At 41.7% G+C, this 8,871-nt stretch overlaps 1 protein-coding gene across 2 annotated transcripts in view; it reads left to right on the top strand.

The window, feature by feature from the left end:
- The first annotated feature begins 444 nt into the window (after positions 1 to 444).
- LOC140479059 (SH2/SH3 adapter protein NCK1-like) overlaps positions 445 to 8,871 on the top strand; it is a 200,842-nt gene continuing 192,415 nt past the window's right edge. The window contains exon 1 of one of the 2 annotated variants that reach the window (XM_072572874.1): positions 445 to 815. The gene's annotated coding sequence lies outside the window, so the exon portion shown is untranslated. The remainder of the gene's footprint in view (positions 816 to 8,871) is intronic. The other variant, XM_072572873.1, reaches the window with a different exon arrangement.

Here is an 8,871-nt window from a genome sequence, read left to right as displayed (position 1 = left end):
GCGCTGAAGACCAGTTTCAAGGCAAAATCAACCGCGTTGAACTGTGTAATTAGTGCATAAATTGCTTTGATAATTTGGGTGAAATTATTTTGCAATTAAAAGTAAATATATTTACTATCTCTAGTAAACTTACTTTCTAAACATTTAAGATAACTATTATGTCAAAATGGGAAACAAAGGAAATGCTTATGTCTTCTTAATCGGGAAACGGAGCAGCAAGTGTACGGAACGTCTTGACAATCCATAATGCGAAGATAGAGAATGATTTTCCTCTTTTTGTAACAATGTTACCGACCAATGTCACGCACTGCATTTTCTCCCTCCTTTTTGCCTTCCGCGATTGCGGATGACTATCACAATGACGTCACTGCAAAGTTACAACTTTGTCCGTCCAACGAAGAGGAAAAGGGAGAATCAACAAGAGGAGGGAGGATCTGCAAACCAGGGTGCTTTCGATCAGGAGCGCAGTCCTGCGCCGGGGAGAGGAACTGAGCGGAGTCAGCAGCTGATCTATTGTTGCAGGCGCTTTGTTACAAAGTGTAGCGAGCGAAACTGACGATTGACACCACCGTCAGCCAATAGGGAAAGGGAATGGTGATGAAGTCAGCCAATCATAACGACGGAAGGGCGGGATTTCCTTCAGTCAAACACGGTGCCTGAGAAGCTCTCATGCGCAGTGGGACTTTTCACACGGTTCAAGACTGGCGAGCGCAGACTTCAACTGGACACAGAGAGGAAAAGCTGGCTTGAGTGTCTGTGGATGCAGTTGTGTTGGGGTTAGCACCAACTTCTTGGGATCGTAGTTTGTTGTCCAGGTAAGTCCTCGTTTTCTAGTCGAGCGTGTGTATGTGTATGCGCGCTACACCATGAGTGGAGACCGATCGCTGTAGCGAGTCACCGCTATCAGCTTGTGGTCGCCTGTTAGAGGGAGGCAGAGGGACTGCAGCGAAAGCTTCTGATTAGCGGCAGCAGACGGGCGCTGGGGGGGTGTGGGGGGAAGAAGGGACAGCGTCCCACTTTGTACATTCACCTATCCCTGGATTTATTTTCTTTTAACCGTGTGGAGAGCGAGCAAGTTGACAGATGTAAGGACGATTAGTGCTGGCAGCAGCAAACAACGAAAAAAAACTTTCTCGATGGCTCATCGGAACAAAAGTGCCTTTCTCGGCGTTCAAAGCAAGTTCAGTTGCGACCTCTCCCCTGGATTTTCTGTTGCATTCAACCAGAATCTTTTGTTCTTCCGACCTTAAAACTACCATTGTTTTCGAAAGCTTGATCATTTCCAAGAGAAATACAGATTTCCTTCTAAGAATCTAAATATTTTTGCTGAACTTGAGTCTTGGCTTTAGGGTGGAGTGATGAAATTGCAGTTAAAACATTTAAAACATGAAACAAAAAAAGTTATGGAAGGAAATTTGATCTTGTCCGAAAGGCAGCTTTACTGAACTTAATGCCCATCTCAATCGATCAGTCGAATATTTAAAGTTTGCCGAACTGTAGACTTTTTTTCTTAGCTGGGCCTTTTGCTATCTATTGCGTGAACTTACTATTTTTCGTTCTTTTGCCGTCAAAAGAAATTGATATTATTGGACACTTTATTTTAAAGAATATTTAATTATACAGATATATTACATGTAAGACGTTTACTTTCCCAAATACCCTTTGGTGGCCTTCACCTCATTTCTAGCAAAAAAAAACACTACTAAGCTAATGGTAAGACACTTAAGGAGGTCAAATGATGTGTAAAGCGCTATATTAATACAGTTTCTTTTGCTTTTTTTTTCTTTCCCCTCACTTATACGTTGGAGATCTGTGAAATGAAATTCTTCCTGTTGATTCCTGTGAACTGCCCTAGTCTCTTCTAGGTTTCTCATCTATTAATAGCTCTGGAACTTAATGGAATCTTCATTCAAATCCATATGTTCACGCTGCTGCCAAATTTAGAAAGTTGAGCACAGCTTGGAATCAGGCCATCTGGCTGATGCAGGCATTTATCATTCCCATGAGCAAATAAGTCTAATTTTGATCCATTTGGTTTTTGGATGTGAACTTTGGTAAGGCCAGTGTTTCTTGTTTGTCACTCGTTGCCCTTGAGAAGGCGGTGGTGAGCTGCCTTCTATAAAACACTAAAGTCCATTTGGAGTGGGTACACTCGTAATGTTGTGATGGAGACACGTGACTTTGACATAGTAATGGAGAAAGAAACACAATTTATAGTTCAGGGTGAGGATGCTATGTGGCTTGTAGGCAGATTTGATGGTGATGTTTCCAAATACCCCAGTTCTTGTAGATGTTAGAGATTGTGGATTTGGGAGGCCTTGTTGTAGGAGCCTTTGCGAATTGCTGTAGTGCATTTTGTTGATGATACATGCAGGTGCCATTCTACTTCGGTGGTGTGGTGCCAGTTAAGTGGGCTGTTTTGTCGTGAATGATGTTGAGCTTTTTGAGTGTTTTTTGAAGCTGCATTTATCCAGATAAGTGGAGAGTAATTCCATCAGACTCTGTATCAATTCAAAGCCTTTTGTTTCATTCACTTATCCAATTTAACCATGTTTACTCAGTTCTTGCCATAACTGCTCACCCAAAGTCAATTCCACAGTCTTATAACTAGAGAAATGTGTCCCACTCTGTCCTTCATCTCTCATCTACTCTTGTAAGATAAGACCTATAACTCTTTTCTCCACATCAATTAGATGAGAAGCTATTTCTTTTAATATATCATGAGCCTGTATCCCCACTTCTGCCCACCCACAGAACTGAACACACTGGATTCAGAGCATAGGTCTTCCTTTCATTTCTAACCAAACTGCATAATTTCGCTGACCTATTACATCTGATAAGTTTTTGCCCAACTCCCATCCCTTTCCATGTTTCTTCTGGTCTTCTGAGGAATTTACTGAAAATCTGCAGATAATACTGAAATGAGATATTGACCTCTTCTCTCACTGGGTCCTTATCCAAATCAATGATGTAGGGCAGTTGACGTGGTATACATGAACTTCAGTAAAGACTTTGAGAAGGTTCCACATGGTAGGCTGTTGGAGAAAATGCAGAGGCATGGGATTGAGGGTGATTTAGCAGTTTGGATTAGAGACTGGCTTTCTGAAAGAAGGCAGTGAGTGGTGGTTGATGGAAAATATTCAGCCTAGAGTCTGGTTACTAGTGATGTGCCACAAGGATCTGTTTTGAGATCACTGCTGTTTGTCATTTTTATAAATGACTTAGCTGCAGGCATAGGTGGATGGATTCGTAAATTTGCAGACGATACTAAAGTCAGTGGAGTAGTGGACAGTGTGGAAGAATGTTACAGGTTGCAGGGGGACTTGGATAAACTGCAGAATTGGGCTGAGGGGTGGCAAATGGTGTTCAATGCAGCTAAATGTGAGGTGATGCACTTTGGGAAGAATAACAGGAAGGCAGAGTACTGGGTCGATGGAAAGATTCTTGGTAGTGTGGATTAGATTAGATTACTTACAGTGTGGAAACAGGCCCTTTAGCCCAACAAGTCCACACCGACCCGCCGAAGCGCAACCCACCCATTCCCCTACATTTACCCCTTACCTAACACTACGGGCAATTTTGCATGGCCAATTCACCTGACCTGCACATCTTTGGATTGTGGGAGGAAACCGGAGCACCCAGAGGAAACCCACGCAGACACGGGGAGAATGTGCAAACTCCACACAGACAGTTGCCTGAGGCTGGAATTGAACCTGGGTCTCTGGCGCTGTGAGGCAGCAGTGCTAACCACTGTGCCGCCCGCTGCGCAGAGGGATCTTGGAGTCCATGTACATAGACCCCTGAAAGTTGCCACCCAGGTGGATAGTGCTGTTAAGAATGCATACGCTGTGTTAGGTTTCATTCGTAGAGGGATAGAGTTCCAGAGCTGCAATATCCTGCTGCAACTATACAAAACACTGGTGTGGCCACAGTTGGAATATTGTGTACAGTTCCGATCGCCATATTTCAGGAAGGATGTGGAAGCATTGGAAAAGGTGTAGAGGAGATTTACCAGGATGTTGCCTGGTCTAGAGCGAAGGTCTTATGAGGAAAGGCTGAGAGATTTGAACCTGTTATCATTGGCAAGAAGGCAACGAAGAGGGGATTTGATAGAGACATACAAGATGATCAGAGGATTAGATAGGGTAGACAGTGAAAGTCTTTTTCCTAGGATGATGATGTCAGCTTGTACGAGGGAACATAATTATAAATTGAGGGTGATAGATTTAAGACAGATGTCAGAAGCGGGTTCTTTACGCAGAGAGTGGTAAGGGCATGGAATGCCCTACCTGCTAATGTAGTCAACTCAGCCATATTTGGGAGATTTAAACAATCCTTAGATAAGCACATGGATGATGATGGGATAGTGTCAGGGGACAAGCTGAGAATAGTTCACAGGTCGGTGCAACATAGAGTGCCGAAGGGCCTGTTTTGCGCTGTATTGTTCTATGTTCTTAGTGGCCTGGGAACTAAGCTCTCCAGGGACATTTCCACCCACATCTAACCACTGAAGCAAAAACACACCTTACGTCTTTTTCACTTCTTTTTCTCCTTGGCAATTTAAAATCCGATTTACTATCCTCCCAATAATTTCACATCCTTACCATGCTTTAGTAATCTCCCATGTGGTATCTTGTCAATGACTTTCCTATTGTGTCTTCTGTCATTTTCTTAACAAGCATCTTCCTTCCTTCCTTCCTTCCTTATTAATTAATTGTGAGGTTTGTTCATCTGTCATGCCTCCCAAGATGTCTTTACATGATTTGTGCTCTTATGGGATGTGGGCATTGCTGGCAAGGTTAACATTTGTTGTCATAGAGTCATAGGGATGTGCAGCACGGAAACAGACCATTCGGTCCAACTCATCCAAGCAGACCAGATATCCCAAGCTAATCTCGTCTAACCTGCCAACAATCAGCCCATATCCCTCCAAACACTTCCTATTCAGATGCCTTTTAAATGTTGCAATTGTACCAGCCTCCATCACTTCCTCTGGTAGTTCATTCCAAACACTTACCACCTTCTGCATGAAAAAGTTGCACCTTAAGCCTCTTTTACATTTTTCCCTCTTGCCCTAAATCTATGCCCTCTAGTTCTGGACTCCCCCGCCCCAGGGAAAAGACTGTCGATTTATCCTCTCCTCGCTCCTCATGATTTTAAAAACCTATCCTAACTTAGAACTACACTACCCTTCATTCCTGATGCTGAATCAAAATCTTTGAATTCTCCTCCCTGGCACCACTTTGAGTGTATTTACACTGGAGAGACAACAGAGGTCAAAACAACAGCTCACTGGCATCTTCTGAAGGGCATAAATTGCTGTCTCTCCAGTGAAGGTACGCTCAAAGTGGTACCAGGGAGGAGAATTCAAAGACTTTGATTCGGTGACAGTAATGAATAGCAGTGTAATTCGAAGTTAGGATATCATGTTCCTTGGAAGGGAACTTGCAGTTGGTTGTTCTCCTTTCGTTTTTACCTTTGTCCTTCATGATGGTAGAAATCACAGATTTAAAAGGTGCTGGTGAAGGAGCCTTGGTTATTTGCTGCAGTGTGTCATATGTTTACATTGTTGTGGTTCTGTTCGTCGAGCTGGGAATTTGTGTTGCAGACGTTTTGTCCCCTGTCTAGGTGACATCCTCAGTCCTTGGGAGCCTCCTGGGAAGCGCTTCTGTGATGTTTCCTCCGGCATTTATAGTGAGGCATTTATAAATGCCGGAGGAAACATCACAGAAGCGCTTCCCAGGAGGCTTCCAAGCACTGAGGATGTCACCTAGACAGGGGACGAAACGTCTGCATCACAAATTCCCAGCTCGGTGAACAGAACCACAACAACGAGCACCCGAGCTACAAATCTTCTCTCAAACTTTGAATATATTTACATTGCTGCCACGTTGCATAATAAAGAAATGGGATGTTTAAGATTGTGAATAGGGTACTGGTCAAGCAGGCACTTTGTGTCTGGATAGTCTCAAGCATTTTGAGTGTTATTGGAACTGAACTCATTTGGGCAAGTGGAAAGTACTCAATCTCATTTTTGACCTGTGCTATGTAGATGGTGCACAGGCATTGGTGAGACAGGAGATTCAAGTATTTACAGAAATAATCCTGTAAAAATTCCCAGCTCCTTGCCTGTTCCTGCAGCTATTGTATATGGCTAGCTGATATAATTTCATTTCAGGTCAGTGATGGCTCCCAGGATGTTGATAGTGGAGATTCAGAGATGGTAGTGCTATTGAATGTCAGGATGATGGTTGGATTCTCTCTTGTCGGTCATTTTCTCACATTTACACTTGCTAGTTCTCAGCCTGGATATTGTTTGTGTCTTACGACATGTGGATAGGGCTGCTTAAGTATATGAGGAGTTATAACTGGCTCTGAATACTGTGATCGCATTCATGAACATCACCTCAACTCTTACGATGGAGGGAAGGAAGCAACTAAAGATAATTGGAACAGCACATGACACTGAGAAATTCCTACTGTGATGTCCTGGGACTGAGATAATTGACCTTCATCAACCACAGCCATCTTCCTTATTGCATGATTCTAACTGGTAGGGGGGATGGTTTCTCCCTGATTCCCATTGAAAATAATTTTGTTAGAGCTTTTTGATGCCACACTTGGTCAAATGCTGCCTTTATATCAAGGGCCATTAGTTTTGCCTCCCTTAAGAGTTCAGTTTTCTCCAGGCTTAGAGCAAGGGTGTAATGAGGTGAGGAGATGGATAGCTGTAGTGGAATCCCAACTGAACCATCAGTGAGGCAGTTCCTGCTGTGTAATTTCTACTTGACTGCAATGCCACTAACCTCTTCAAACACGTTTCAGGTTGGCTGAATTGAAGTTATACTGCTTTTTGTGGCCGTACCTGAGAAATGTTTCCATATTGTTGGTTAGATGCCAGAATTGTAGTTTCTTATTTGAAAACTTGACTATATTTTCCTTAATTGAAGACACTCAATTTATCCTTACTGCGTTACCAAACTAACTGGCCTATTGTTACCTGAGTTAACTGTCTCCCTTTTACAAAAATGGGTGCTGCATTGGCCCCTTTCCAATCCATTGGCACATATCCACACTGCATGAAGCTCTGAAATATAATTTCCACATCTACTGCAAATCCCCCTTTAGGGTCCGATGACATGTCCACTCATTGTCTTTTCCTGGTGTGGCCCACCTAATCAATCTTATTGTATCCATCAAATGTTTGCTGAACTTGTACTCAGTTGGTCCAGATTCACCTGTCCAATATTCTGCTTAGTGGAGACTGGTGGAATGTATTTAGTAAATGTATCTGTAATATTTTGATTATCATAGAGATATACAGCATGAAAACTGACCATTCAATCCAATTTGTACATGCCCGCCCTCTGAAAATTGACCCTCTTTCCTCTGTCTAAGCTCCAATTTTACTTTTAATCATTCTAATTTCTAAAAAATACATTGTTCTATTTGAGATTTTTTGATTTTTATCCCCTCACCACTCTTTTGTCCTTTTACAAATTTTATTATTATCCTAGATATAGCTTGGATCAAATCTTCAATTTTACTTGTTTTTTAACCTCCTTTTCAAGAACAACCTAAACAGTCTTCTTTGTTATTAAGGGAAAAGCATAATCTGTACCTTGTGTGGTCTTTCTCTGAAGAAAAAAAGTTATTTTGTTTCACAGTCCAATGTGTTAAATTTTGCTTCCACCTTACTTCAGCCAACTTGCTCGTTATCTTGCAAAACTCAGCCACAATTCAGTGTGGTTCCATTAATAGTTTGTACTGATTTTGCATTTCTAAGCAGATCTTGTATTATACTGCATTCTGAATTCTACTCCCAAGATTAACCTGATGTCTTTTGTTAACACTGTAATTGACTTTGTGAGATAGCAGGAAGAACTCTTTCCCCATTGTTAATTTTCACCCCCTTTCTAGTCTTTGTGAGATGTGGTGGATGACAACTGAAAGCAAAATGCTGTTTCTTCTTTCCTTATTGCATGCATGTAGATCATTTGCACAGTATTTTTCTTTCAAGGCTTAGTTCAGCTGTATCCCGTAAAGCTACTAGCCAAAATGAATTAACTAATGACAGCATGGGGGCATTATCTGTTGCCTATCAATGTGGTCAGTTTTTGAGTGAATAAGCACAGTTGCAGATCATAAAATTTGGAGGATGATTCAGCACAGAAAGAAGCCATTTTCCCCACCGCCTGTTGTTGGTCTTTGTTTGCTTACAATCATTAACCTTACTCTTCTGTTTTACATAGCCCTGTAATTGTTTCTCCTTCAATAATTTATCCAGTTCTCTTTTGAGTTCTTCTATTGGATCTGCTTCCACCATCCTTTCAACATTCACAAGCACTCTGTTTCTTCTTTCAAAGTTCCTCATGAAACCTTGGGTTGTTGTGAATGTTACTGATTACTGACCCCTCTGCTACTAGAAGGAACTGCTTCTTTTCATTTATAATTATATTTTATAATTATAAATGAAATCAATTATAAATCAGTCAATTATAATTTTGAAAGCCTCAATCAATGTTCACTTGCACATGCTCTGTGCTAAGGCAAACAATCGCAGCTTCTTCCTTCAACTCAACTGAAGCCCCTTGTTCCTGTTACCATTCTAGTAAACTTCATTTGCATCCTCCCCAAGGCTTTGACAGCGTCCCAAAATTTGGTGCTGAGATTCGAACACTCCAGGGCAAGCTCAAAAGATTTTTCATAAAAGATTCTGTATAACTTGCTTGCTTTTGTGTTCTATTGATAAACCCAAGGATTCTTGATGCCTTTTTAAACAACCTTCTCAACCTGTGTTACCACCTTCAAAATTGTGTCGATCTGCCTCCATTGTCTCTGTTCTTGCACCACATCTCACATTGGACTTTT

This window comes from Chiloscyllium punctatum, chromosome 6 (assembly GCF_047496795.1).
Source record: "Chiloscyllium punctatum isolate Juve2018m chromosome 6, sChiPun1.3, whole genome shotgun sequence".
In the NCBI taxonomy this organism is placed as follows: Eukaryota; Metazoa; Chordata; class Chondrichthyes; order Orectolobiformes; family Hemiscylliidae; genus Chiloscyllium; species Chiloscyllium punctatum.
The sequence above is the reverse complement of the archived record's forward strand: the minus strand, read 5'-3'. Positions and strand labels throughout refer to the sequence as shown.